Source organism: Salvelinus namaycush, chromosome 7, assembly GCF_016432855.1.
Source record: "Salvelinus namaycush isolate Seneca chromosome 7, SaNama_1.0, whole genome shotgun sequence".
NCBI lineage: Eukaryota > Metazoa > Chordata > Actinopteri > Salmoniformes > Salmonidae > Salvelinus > Salvelinus namaycush.
Window position 1 is genome coordinate 4,098,368 of NC_052313.1, and position 12,973 is coordinate 4,111,340.

General features: G+C 48.9%; 1 protein-coding gene across 1 annotated transcript in view; it reads left to right on the forward strand.

Annotated features, from left to right (window-relative positions):
- Nucleotides 1-12,973, forward strand: part of LOC120050913 (nuclear receptor coactivator 2-like) — a 178,398-nt gene that overhangs the window by 60,213 nt on the left and 105,212 nt on the right. The window lies entirely within an intron of this gene.

The following is a 12,973-nucleotide window of genomic DNA, read 5'->3' on the forward strand; positions in this document are numbered from 1 at the left end:
TGGATGGCAGGAATCTTGGCCCCAGTGTTGTACTGGGCCGTACGCACTACCCTCTGTAGTGCCTTGCGGTCGGAGGCCGAGCAGTTGTATACCAGGCAGCGATGTAACTCGTCAGGATGCTCTCGATGGTGCAGCTATAAAACCTTTTGAGTATCTGAGGATCCATGCCAAATCTTTTCAATCTCCTGAGGGGGAATAGGTTTTGTCGTGCCCTCTTCACGACTGTCTTGGTGTGTTTGGACAATGTTAGTTTGTTGGTGATGTGGACGCCAAGGAACTTGAAGCTCTCAACCTGCTCCACTACAGCCCCGTCGATGAGAATGGCGGCATGCCTGGTCCTCCTTTTCCTGTCGTCCACCACAATCATCTCCTTTGTTTTGATTACGTTGAGGGAGAGGTTGTTATTCTAGCACCACACAGCCAGGTCTCTGACCTCCTCCCTATAGGCTGTCTCATCGTTGTTGGTGATCAGGCCTACCACTGTTCTCATCAGCAAACTTAATGACGGTGTTGGAGTCGTGCCTGGCCGTGCAGTCATGAGTGAACAGGGAGTACAGGAGGGGACTGAGCATGTTGAGGATCAGTGTGGCAGATGTTGTTACCTACCCTTACCACCTGGGGGCGGCCTGTCAGGAAGCCCAGGATACTGTTGCAGAGGGAGGTGTTTAGTCCCAGGGTCCTTAGCTTAGTGATGAGCTTTGAGGGCACTATGGTGTTGAATGCTGAGATGCAGTCAATGAACAGCATTCTCACAGATGTTCCTTTTGTCCAGGTGGGAAAGGGCAGTGTGGAGTGAGATTGAGATTGCATCATCTGTGGATCTGTTGGTGCGGTATGCAAATTGGAGTGGGTCTAGGGTTTCTGGGATAATGGTGTTGATGTGAGCCATGACCAGCCTTTCAAAGCATTTCATGGCAAAATACATGAGCGCTACGGGTCGGTAATCAGTTACGCAGGTTACCTTAGTGTTCTTTGGCATAGGGACTGTGGTGGTCTGCTTGTAACATGTTGGTATTACAGACTCGGACAGGGAGAGGTTGAAAATGTCACTTGCCAGTTGGTCAGCGCATGCTCGGAGTACACGTCCTGGTAATCCGTCTGGCCCTGCGTCTTTGTGACTGTTGACCTGTTTAAAGGTCTTACTCACGTCGGCTGCTGAGAGCGTGATCAAACAGTTGTCCGGATCAGTTGATGCTCTCATGCATGGTTCATTGTTTCTTGCCTCGACGCGAGCAAGTTATTTAGCTCGTCTGGTAGGCTCGTGTCACTGGGCACCTCTCGGCTGTGCTTCCCTTTGTAGTCTGTAATGGTTTGCAGGCCCTGCCACATCCGTCGAGCGTCGGAGCCGGTGTAGTACGATTTGATCTTAGTCCTGTATTGATGCTTTGCCTGTTTGATGGTTCGTGGGAGGGCATAGCGGGATTTCTTATAAGCTTCCGTGTTAGAGTCCTGCTTCTTGAAAGCTCAGTGTGAATGTTGCCTGTAATCCATGGTTTCTGGTTGGGTTATGTACGTACAGCCACTGTGGGGACGACGTCCTCTGCACTTATTGATAAAGTCAGTGATTGATGTGGTGTACTCCTCAATGCCATTGGAAGAATCTCGGAACATATTCCAGTCTGTGCTAGCAAAACAGTCCTGTAGTTTAGCATCTGCTTCATCTGACCACTTTCTTTATAGACCGAGTCACTGGTGCTTCCTGTTTTAATTTTTGCTTGTAAGCAGGAATCAGGAGGATAGAATTATGGTCCAATTTGCCAATTGGAGGGCGAGGGAGAGCTTTGTACGCATCCGTGTGTGGAGTAAAGGTGGTCTAGAGTTGTTTTTCCCCCCGCTGGTTGCACATTTAACATGCTGATAGAAATTTGGTAAAAAAGATGTAAGTTTCCCTGCATTAAATTCCCACGGCTACTGGGAGCGCCGCCTCTGGGTGAGCGTTTTCTTGTTTGCTTATGGCGGAATACAGCTCATTCAATGCTGTGTTAGTGCCAGCCTCTGACTGTGGTGGTATGTAAACAGCTACAAAGAATACAGATGAAAACTCTCGGTAGGTAGTGTGGTCTACAGTTTATCATGAGATACTCTACCTCAGACGAGCAAAACCTCGAGACTTCCTTAGATATCTTGCACCAGCTGTTGTTTACAAAATGCATAGGCCCTCGCCCCGTGTCTTACCGGAGGCTGCTGTTCTGTCCTGCTGATAGAGTGAATAACCCACCACCCCGTGTCTTACCAGAGGCTGCTGTTCTGTCCTGCTGATAGAGTGAATAACCCGCCACCCCGTGTCTTACCGGAGGCTGCTGTTCTGTCCTGCTGATAGAGTGAATAACCCACCACCCCGTGTCTTACCAGAGGCTGCTGTTCTGTCCTGCTGATAGAGTGAATAACCCGCCACCCCGTGTCTTACCGGAGGCTGCTGTTCTGTCCTGCTGATAGAGTGAATAACCCACCACCCCGTGTCTTACCAGAGGCTGCTGTTCTGTCCTGCTGATAGAGTGAATAACCCACCACCCCGTGTCTTACCAGAGGCTGCTGTTCTGTCCTGCTGATAGAGTGAATAACCCACCACCCCGTGTCTTACCAGAGGCTGCTGTTCTGCTGATAGAGTGAATAACCCGCCACCCCGTGTCTTACCGGAGGCTGCTGTTCTGTCCTGCTGATAGAGTGTATAACCCACCACCCCGTGTCTTACCGGAGGCTGCTGTTCTGTCCTGCTGATAGAGTGAATAACCCACCACCCCGTGTCTTACCGGAGGCTGCTGTTCTATCCTACTGATAGAGTGAATAACCCACCACCCCGTGTCTTACCGGAGGCTGTTGTTCTGCTGATAGAGTGAATAACCCACCACCCCGTGTCTTACCGGAGGCTGTTGTTCTGCTGATAGAGTGAATAACCCACCACCCCGTGTCTTACCAGAGGCTGTTGTTCTGCTGATAGAGTGAATAACCCGCCACCCCGTGTCTTACCGGAGGCTGCTGTTCTATCCTACTGATAGAGTGAATAACCCACCACCCCGTGTCTTACCGGAGGCTGCTGTTCTGTCCTGCTGATAGAGTGTATAACCCGCCAGCTGGAGGTTCTTAATGTCGTCGTTCAGCCACGACTCGGTGAAACATAAGATATTACAGTTTTTAATGTCCCGTTGGTAGGATAAACAGGCTTTCAGTTCGTCCCTTTTATTTTCCAGCGATTGAACATTAGCTAGCAGGACGGAAGGCAAAGGCAGATTAGCCTCTCGTTGCCTGATCTTCACAAGGCACCGTGATCTCTTTCCGCGAAATCTCCGATTTCTTCTCCAGCGAATCACGGGGATCTGGGCCTGGTCGGGTGTCTGTCGTAGTCTATCCCTCCCGTTCGACTCATTGAAGAACTCTTCATCCAGTTTCAGGTGATCATCGCAGTTCTGATGTCCAGAGGCTCTTTTCGGTCATAAGAGACGGTAGCAGCAACACTATGTACAAAACAAGTTATGAACAACGAGAAAAAACAAACAGAATAGCATGGTTGGTTAAGAGCCGATAAGACGGCAGACTCCGGCGCCATCATTCTGCTATCCACAATGCATCACTGTATCAGATTGAGTCAATGACATACGTTGATGACATAATTGAATCGATGACATACATCCTGCTGTTAATAGAAAGCCCTCTGACAGAGCAGAGGACATACTGGAGGATTAGAGATGGCATGTCATAGGACCCTGTATAGAGACTAGAGTGTGTGTGTGTGTGTGTGTGTGTGTGTGTGTGTGTGTGTGTGTGTGTGTGTGTGTGTGTGTGTGTGTGTGTGTGTGTGTGTGTGTGTGTGTGTGTGTGTGTGTGTGTGTGTGTGTGTGTGGTGTGTGTAGTGGTGCCATTGAGATGTGCCGGCTGTCATTGTCAGGGTGGCGTTAAGTTACGATGGTCGCACACACACACACACACACACACGGTGCCTGAACAGGGCCCGCTAAGGTCAATGAGAACCAGGCAACCAATCATATCCAACCGTCCAAAGAACTTACATGCTGTAGGGATGGCAACAGCCAATAAGATCCAACAGCTCAATGTACTACAGGCTGGGAAGGATGGTAACAGCCAATCGGATCCAATGGGAATATAGTGACTCGCTCTGATTGGGAGAGGGACTCGGCGAATCAGATTGTTAAAAGTAATTGCGATGGACAATGGTATGGCTGGTTCATATGCAACTACTCTGATGGAGGGTCATTTAGAGGTGGGGAGATGCTCATGTTACATATCACATTAAATGACTTGAGTGATGTACAGCCTAGCTAATGTAAGAATACCAATCAATTGCTCTAACTGGATATTCTGCAAGCAGGCCAACACTAAGCAGGCCAACACTAAGCAGGCCAACACTTAGCAGGCCAACACTAAGCATCTCAACACCAAGCAGGCCAACACTTAGCAGCTCAACACTATGCAGGCCAACACTATGCAGGCCAACACTAAGCAGGCCAACACTAAGCATCTCAACACCAAGCAGGCCAACACTTAGCAGCTCAACACTATGCAGGCCAACACTATGCAGGCCAACACTAAGCAGGCCAACACTAAGCAGGCCAACACTAAGCAGGCCAACACTAAGCAGGCCAACACTAAGCATCTCAACACCAAGCATCTCAACACCAAGCATCTCAACACTAAGCAGGCCAACACTAAGCAGGCCAACTCTAAGCAGGCCAACTCTAAGCATCTCAACACTAAGCAGGCCAACACTAAGCAGGCCAACTCTAAGCAGGCCAACTCTAAGCATCTCAACACTAAGCAGGCCAACACTAAGCAGGCCAACACTAAGCAGGCCAACACTAAGCAGGCCAACACTAAGCAGGCCAACACTAAGCAGGCCAACTCTAAGCAGGCCAACTCTAAGCATCTCAACACTAAGCAGGCCAACACTAAGCAGGCCAACACTAAGCAGGCCAACACTAAGCAGGCCAACACTAAGCAGGCCAACACTAAGCAGGCCAACACTAAGCAGGCCAACACTAAGCAGGCCAACACTAAGCATCTCAACACCAAGCATCTCAACACCAAGCAGGCCAACACTAAGCAGGCCAACACTAAGCAGGCCAACACTAAGCAGGCCAACACTAAGCAGGCCAACACTAAGCAGCTCAACACTAAGCATCTCAACACTAAGCATCTCAACACTAAGCAGGCCAACACTAAGCAGGCCAACACTAAGCAGGCCAACACTAAGCAGGCCAACACTATGCAGGCCAACACTAAGCAGGCCAACACTAAGCAGGCCAACACTAAGCAGGCCAACACTATGCAGGCCAACACTATGCAGGCCAACACTATGCAGGCCAACACTATGCAGGCCAACACTATGCAGGCCAACACTATGCAGGCCAACACTAAGCATCTCAACACCAAGCATCTCAACACTAAGCAGGCCAACACTAAGAACTCTAAGCAGGCCAACACCAAGCAGGCCAACACTAAGCAGGCCAACACTAAGCAGGCCAACACTTAGCAGGCCAACACTTAGAACTCTAAGCAGTTCAACACCAAGCAGGCCAACACTAAGCAGGCCAACACTAAGAACTCTAAGCAGTTCAACACCAAGCAGGCCAACACTAAGCAGGCCAACACTAAGCAGGCCAACACTAAGAACTCTAAGCAGTTCAACACTAAGCAGGCCAACACTAAGCAGGCCAACACTAAGAACTCTAAGCAGTTCAACACCAAGCAGGCCAACACCAAGCAGGCCAACACTAAGCAGGCCAACACTAAGCAGGCCAACACTAAGCAGGCCAACACTAAGCAGGCCAACACTAAGCAGGCCAACACTAAGAACTCTAAGCAGTTCAACACTAAGCAGGCCAACACTAAGCAGGCCAACACTAAGAACTCTAAGCAGTTCAACACCAAGCAGGCCAACACTAAGAACTCTAAGCAGGCCAACACTAAGCAGGCCAACACTAAGCAGGCCAACACTAAGCAGGCCAACACTAAGCAGGCCAACACTAAGCAGGCCAACACTAAGAACACTAAGCAGCTCAACACTTAGCAGCTCAACACTAAGCAGGCCAACACTAAGCAGGCCAACACTAAGCAGGCCAACACTAAGCAGGCCAACACTATGCAGGCCAACACTAAGCAGGCCAACACTAAGCAGGCCAACACTAAGCAGGCCAACACTAAGCAGGCCAACACTTAGCAGGCCAACACTAAGCAGCTCAACACTTAGCAGCTCAACACTAAGCAGCTCAACACTTAGCAGCTCAACACTAAGCAGGCCAACACTAAGCAGGCCAACACTAAGCAGGCCAACACTAAGCAGGCCAACACTAAGCAGGCCAACACTAAGCAGGCCAACACTAAGCAGGCCAACACTAAGCAGGCCAACACTAAGCAGGCCAACACTATGCAGGCCAACACTATGCAGGCCAACACTAAGCAGGCCAACACTAAGCAGCTCAACACTTAGCAGGCCAACACTAAGCAGGCCAACACTTAGCAGCTCAACACTATGCAGGCCAACACTATGCAGCTCAACACTTAGCAGCTCAACACTAAGCAGCTCAACACTTAGCAGGCCAACACTATGCAGGCCAACACTATGCAGGCCAACACTAAGCAGGCCAACACTAAGCAGCTCAACACTAAGCAGGCCAACACTTAGCAGCTCAACACTTAGCATGCCAACACTAAGCAGCTCAACACTTAGCAGCTCAACACTTAGCAGCTCAACACTTAGCAGCTCAACACTTAGCAGCTCAACACTTAGCAGCTCAACACTAAGCAGCTCAACACTAAGCAGCTCAACACTTAGCAGCTCAACACTTAGCAGGCCAACACTAAGAACACTAAGCAGGCCAACACTAAGCAGCTCAACACTTAGCAGCTCAACACTAAGCAGGCCAACACTAAGCAGCTCAACACTAAGCAGCTCAACACTAAGCAGGCCAACACTAAGCAGGCCAACACTATGCAGGACAACACTATGCAGGCCAACACTAAGCAGGCCAACACTTAGCAGGCCAACACTTAGCAGGCCAACACTAAGCAGCTCAACACTAAGCAGCTCACCACTTAGCAGCTCAACACTAAGCAGGCCAACACTTAGCAGCTCAACACTTAGCAGCTCATCGCTTAGCAGCTCAACACTTAGCAGCTCAACACTAAGCAGCTCAACACTAAGCAGGCCAACACTAAGAACACTAAGCAGCTCAACACTAAGCAGCTCAACACTTAGCAGGCCAACACTAAGAACTCTAAGCAGCTCAACACTAAGCAGCTCAACACTAAGCAGCTCAACACTAAGCAGCTCAACACTAAGCAGCTCAACACTTAGCAGCTCAACACTAAGAACTCTAAGCAGGCCAACACTAAGCAGGCCAACACTAAGCAGCTCAACACTAAGAACTCTAAGCAGCTCAACACTAAGAACTCTAAGCAGCTCAACACTAAGCAGCTCAACACTAAGAACTCTAAGCAGGCCAACACTAAGCAGCTCAACACTAAGCAGCTCAACACTAAGAACTCTAAGCAGGCCAACACTAAGAACTCTAAGCAGCTCAACACTAAGCAGCTCAACACTAAGAACTCTAAGCAGCTCAACACTAAGCAGCTCAACACTAAGAACTCTAAGCAGCTCAACACTAAGCAGCTCAACACTAAGAACTCTAAGCAGGCCAACACTAAGCAGCTCAACACTAAGCAGGCCAACACTATGCAGGCCAACTCTAAGCATCTCAACACTAAGCAGGCCAACACTATGCAGGCCAACTCTAAGCAGCTCAACACTAAGCAGCTCAACACTAAGCAGGCCAACACTAAGCAGGCCAACACTTAGCAGGCCAACACTTAGCAGGCCAACACTAAGCAGGCCAACACTAAGCATCTCAACACTAAGCAGGCCAACACTAAGCAGGCCAACACTAAGCAGGCCAACACTAAGCAGGCCAACACTAAGCAGGCCAACACTAAGCAGGCCAACACTAAGCAGGCCAACACTAAGCAGGCCAACACTAAGCAGGCCAACACTAAGCAGACCAACACTAAGCAGGCCAACACTAAGCAGGCCAACACTAAGCAGGCCAACACTAAGCAGGCCAACACTAAGTAGGCCAACACTAAGATCTCTAAGCAGTTCAACACCAAGCAGGCCAACACTAAGGACACCAAGCAGGCCGACACGAGTCTCAACCTGACTGAGAAGACACATGACCTGGAAGACAATAGTAGTAGACCAGTCTCAACCTGACTGAGAAGACACATGACCTGGAAGACAATAGTAGTAGACCAGTCTCAACCTGACTGAGAAGACACATGACCTGGAAGACAATAGTAGTAGACCAGTCTCAACCTGACTGAGAAGACACATGACCTGGAAGACAATAGTAGTAGACCAGTCTCAACCTGACTGAGAAGACACATGACCTGCTATGAAAGACAAAACTAAATGGGAATTATTATTGACATTACATTGCACTTTTCACTGGCTGTCCCTCAGGTTGTGGCAGGAGGACACATATTTGTTTTTTCACCCAATAAATACTACATTTTTTCTTCACCTTTTTATAGTTTCAAATTCTTTGTACTGAATGATAATTTTGGGAAATAAATATTATCTTAGGTCTACATCTCCCCTGGAGCAGAGTGAGGGCAGCCAGGTTTTCTCTCTCTTTCTCTATTCCCCTCTCTCTCTGCCTCTCTCTGCCCCCCTCTCTCTCTCTGCATCTCTCTCTCTCTGCATCTCTCTCTCTCTCTCTCTGCATCTCTCTCTCTCTCTCTCTGCATCTCTCTCTCTCTCTCTCTCTCTCTCTCTCTCTCTCTCTCTCTCTCTCTCTCTCTCTCTCTCTCTCTCTCTCTCTCTCTCTCTCTCTCTCTCTCTCTCTGCATCTCTCTCTCTCTCTCTCTGCATCTCTCTCTCTCTCTCTCTCTCTCTCTGCATCTCTCTCTCTCTCTCTCTGCATCTCTCTCTCTCTCTCTCTCTGCATCTCTCTCTCTCTCTCTCTGCATCTCTCTCTCTCTCTCTCTCTCTCTCTCTCATCTCTCTCTCTCTCTCTCTCTCTGCATCTCTCTCTCTCATCCTCTCTCTCTCTCTCTCTCTGCATCTCTCTCTCTCTCTCTCTCTCTCTCTCTCTCTCTGCATCTCTCTCTCTCTCTCTCTGCATCTCTCTCTCTCTCTCTCTCTCTGCATCTCTCTCTCTCTCTCTCTCTGCATCTCTCTCTCTCTCTCTCTCTGCATCTCTCTCTCTCTCTCTCTCTCTCTCTCTCTCTGCATCTCTCTCTCTCTCTCTCTCTGCATCTCTCTCTCTCTCTCTCTCTCTGCATCTCTCTCTCTCTCTCTCTCTCTGCATCTCTCTCTCTCTCTCTCTCTGCATCTCTCTCTCTCTCTCTCTCTCTGCATCTCTCTCTCTCTCTCTCTCTGCATCTCTGCCTCTCCACAGCTTTGATTTCACTTATTGCTGCAACACAGACCCTGCTGTCATTAGGCTTAAGTAGGCCAATGCAATCCAGCAGGGAGATTGGCGCTAGCTAGAGCAATGGGTAACTCCTCCCTTTTGACATGTGCTGGCTGGCACTACGCTAGGCTAACGCTAGCTGAGCCATCTTATAGTACTGCTGTTCTGTTCAGTCTTATGTAATGGTTGAGAACAGAACACAGTGTGCTGTGGTCGTTACCATGGTTAGCTGTGGCTCAGAGTTGGACACAACACGCTGTACTGCACCGGTCTGGCCGTCTGGCTGTTGCCCTCCCTCACTTGTTTCTCCCTAGCTCTTTCTCTAGCTGTCTTGCACTCCCCACCTCTCTCTATCCCTCTCTCCCTCTTCTCTAGTACCTCACTGACCTGTCTGGTAGGACTGAACCAGAAAATCGACTACGGTCGCTGGCTGAACAATTGTATGGAGAGGAGAGACATCAGTTTACATCGCTGTGAAAAAGTATTTTTCCCCCTTTTCAAATGTTCTCTACTCTTGCGTATTTCTGATGCTGAATGTTATCTAATATTGGCGGAAAACAAAATAACACAACAATTACTTATTTTATATTTCATAAACTAAGTTATGCAACACCCACAATGCCCTTGTGTGAAAAAGTAATTGCCTCCTTAACACTCAGTGTTGTGCCACCTTTTAGCTGCAATGACTCCAACCAAACACTTCCTGGAGTTGTTGATCCACTTCCTGGAGTTGTTGATCAGTCTCTCACGTCGCTGTGGAGGAATTCTGGCCCGCTCTCTTCCATGCGAAACTGCTTTAACTCAGCAATATTTGTGGGTTTTTAAGCATAAACTGCTCTTTTCATGTCCCGCCACAACATCTCAATTGGGATTATGTCTGGACTTTGAAAACAAGTCAACATGAAAATGTTTAAAACGAAACACATTTGAAGTTTTGAATGGCCTAGTCAAAGTCCAGACCTAATCCCAATAGAGATGATGTGGCAGGACTTAAAATTAGTAGTTTTGTGCTTGAAAACACACAAATCAAGTCAAAACAAAATGTGTTGGTCATATACACATGGTTAGCAGATGTTAATGCGAGTGTAGTGAAATTATTGTGCTTCTAGATCAGACAGTGCAGCAGAATCTAACAGGTAATATCTAACAATTCTCAACATAACCTAATATCTAACAATTCCACAACAAAACCTCATATCTAACAATTCCACAACAAAACCTAATACACACAATCTAGTAAAGGAATGGGATGAGAATATATAAGTATAAAATATATGGATGAGCAGTGACAGAGCAGCTAAGATGCAATACATAGTAAATAATAGTTAGTGTAGTATACAGTATATACATATGAGATATGTATATTAGTGTAGTATACAGTATATACATATGAGATATGTAAACATTTCTTAAAGTGTCATTATGTCGCTGAGTTAAAGCAGCTCTGTATAGAACGACAGGTAGCCTAGTGGTTATAGTGTAGGTGGCTGCAGGTAACCTAGTGGTTAGAGTGTTGGGACGGCAGGTAGCCTAGTGGTTAGAGTGTTGGGACGGCAGGTAGCCTAGTGGTTAGAGTGTTGGGACGGCAGGTAGCCTAGTGGTTAGAGTGTAGGGGCGGCAGGTAGCCTAGTGGTTAGAGTGTAGGGGCGGCAGGTAGCCTAGTGGTTAGAGCGTAGGGACGGCAGGTAGCCTAGTGGTTAGAGTGTAGGGGCGGCAGGTAGCCTAGTGGTTAGAGTGTAGGGGCGGCAGGTAGCCTAGTGGTTAGAGTGTAGGGGCGGCAGGTAGCCTAGTGGTTAGAGTGTAGGGGCGGCAGGTAGCCTAGTGGTTAGAGTGTAGGGGCGGCAGGTAGCCTAGTGGTTAGAGTGTAGGGGCGGCAGGTAGCCTAGTGGTTAGAGTGTAGGGGCGGCAGGTAGCCTAGTGGTTAGAGTGTAGGGGCGGCATGTAGCCTAGTGGTTAGAGCGTAGGGGCGGCAGGTAGCCTAGTGGTTAGAGCGTAGGGGCGGCAGGTAGCCTAGTGGTTAGTGTGTAGAGGCGGCAGGTAGCCTAGTGGTTAGAGCGTAGAGGTGGCAGGTAGCCTAGTGGTTAGAGCGTAGGGGCGGCAGGTAGTCTAGTGGTTAGAGCGTAGGGGCGGCAGGTAGCCTAGTGGTTAGAGTGTAGGGGCGGCAGGTAGCCTAGTGGTTAGAGTGTAGGGGCGGCAGGTAGCCTAGTGGTTAGAGTGTAGGGGCGGCAGGTAGCCTAGTGGTTAGAGTGTAGGGGCGGCAGGTAGCCTAGTGGTTAGAGTGTAGGGGCGGCAGGTAGCCTAGTGGTTAGAGTGTAGGGGCGGCAGGTAGCCTAGTGGTTAGAGTGTAGGGGCAGCAGGTAGCCTAGTGGTTAGAGTGTAGGGGCGGCAGGTAGCCTAGTGGTTAGAGTGTAGGGGCGAAAGGTAGCCTAGTGGTTAGAGTGTAGGGGCGAAAGGTAGCCTAGTGGTTAGAGTGTAGGGGCGGCAGGTAGCCTAGTGGTTAGAGTGTAGGGGCGGCAGGTAGCCTAGTGGTTAGAGTGTAGGGGCGGCAGGTAGCCTAGTGGTTAGAGTGTAGAGGTGGCAGGTAGTCTAGTGGTTAGAGTGTAGGGGCGGCAGGTAGCCTAGTGGTTAGAGTGTAGGGGCGGCAGGTAGCCTAGTGGTTAGAGTGTAGGGGCGGCAGGTAGCCTAGTGGTTAGAGTGTAGGGGCGGCAGGTAGCCTAGTGGTTAGAGTGTAGGGGCGGCAGGTAGCCTAGTGGTTAGAGTGTAGGGGCGGCAGGTAGCCTAGTGGTTAGAGTGTAGGGGCGGCAGGTAGCCTAGTGGTTAGAGTGTAGGGGCGGCAGGTAGCCTAGTGGTTAGAGTGTAGGTGGCTGCAGGTAGACTAGTGGTTAGAGTGTAGGGGCGGCAGGTAGCCTAGTGGTTAGAGTGTAGGGGCGGCAGGTAGCCTAGTGGTTAGAGTGTAGGGGCGGCAGGTAGCCTAGTGGTTAGAGTGTAGGGGCGGCAGGTAGCTGTACAACTGACTAGGTATCCCCCTTTCCCTATACAACTGACTAGGTATCACCCTTTTCCTAGAAGAGTGGGACAAATTCCTCCACGGTGACGTGAGAAACTGATTTAACAACTACAGGAAGTGTTTGGTTGGAGTCATTGCAGCTGAAGGTGACACAACCAGTTATTCAGTGTAAGGAGGAATTTACTTTTTCACACAGGGGGATTGCACAACTTTATTAATTAAATAAATACATCAATAAATAAAATAAGTATAAATTGTTTTTGTTATTTGTAACCTCAGGTTCCCTTTATCTAAGGTTTTGGTTGAAGATCTGAGAACATTTAATATCAAAATTATGCAAAAATAGAGAATATCAAAAAGGGCAACAACAAAAAAAATGCTCTCACACACATCCACCATACAGCAGACAGTAACCTCCCAGTCGTATTACCTAGCAGCAGACAGTAACCTCCCAGTCGTATTACCTAGCAGCAGACAGTAACCTCCCAGTCGTATTACCTAGCAGCAGACAGTAACCTCCAGTTCCCGTATGTAACCGCCT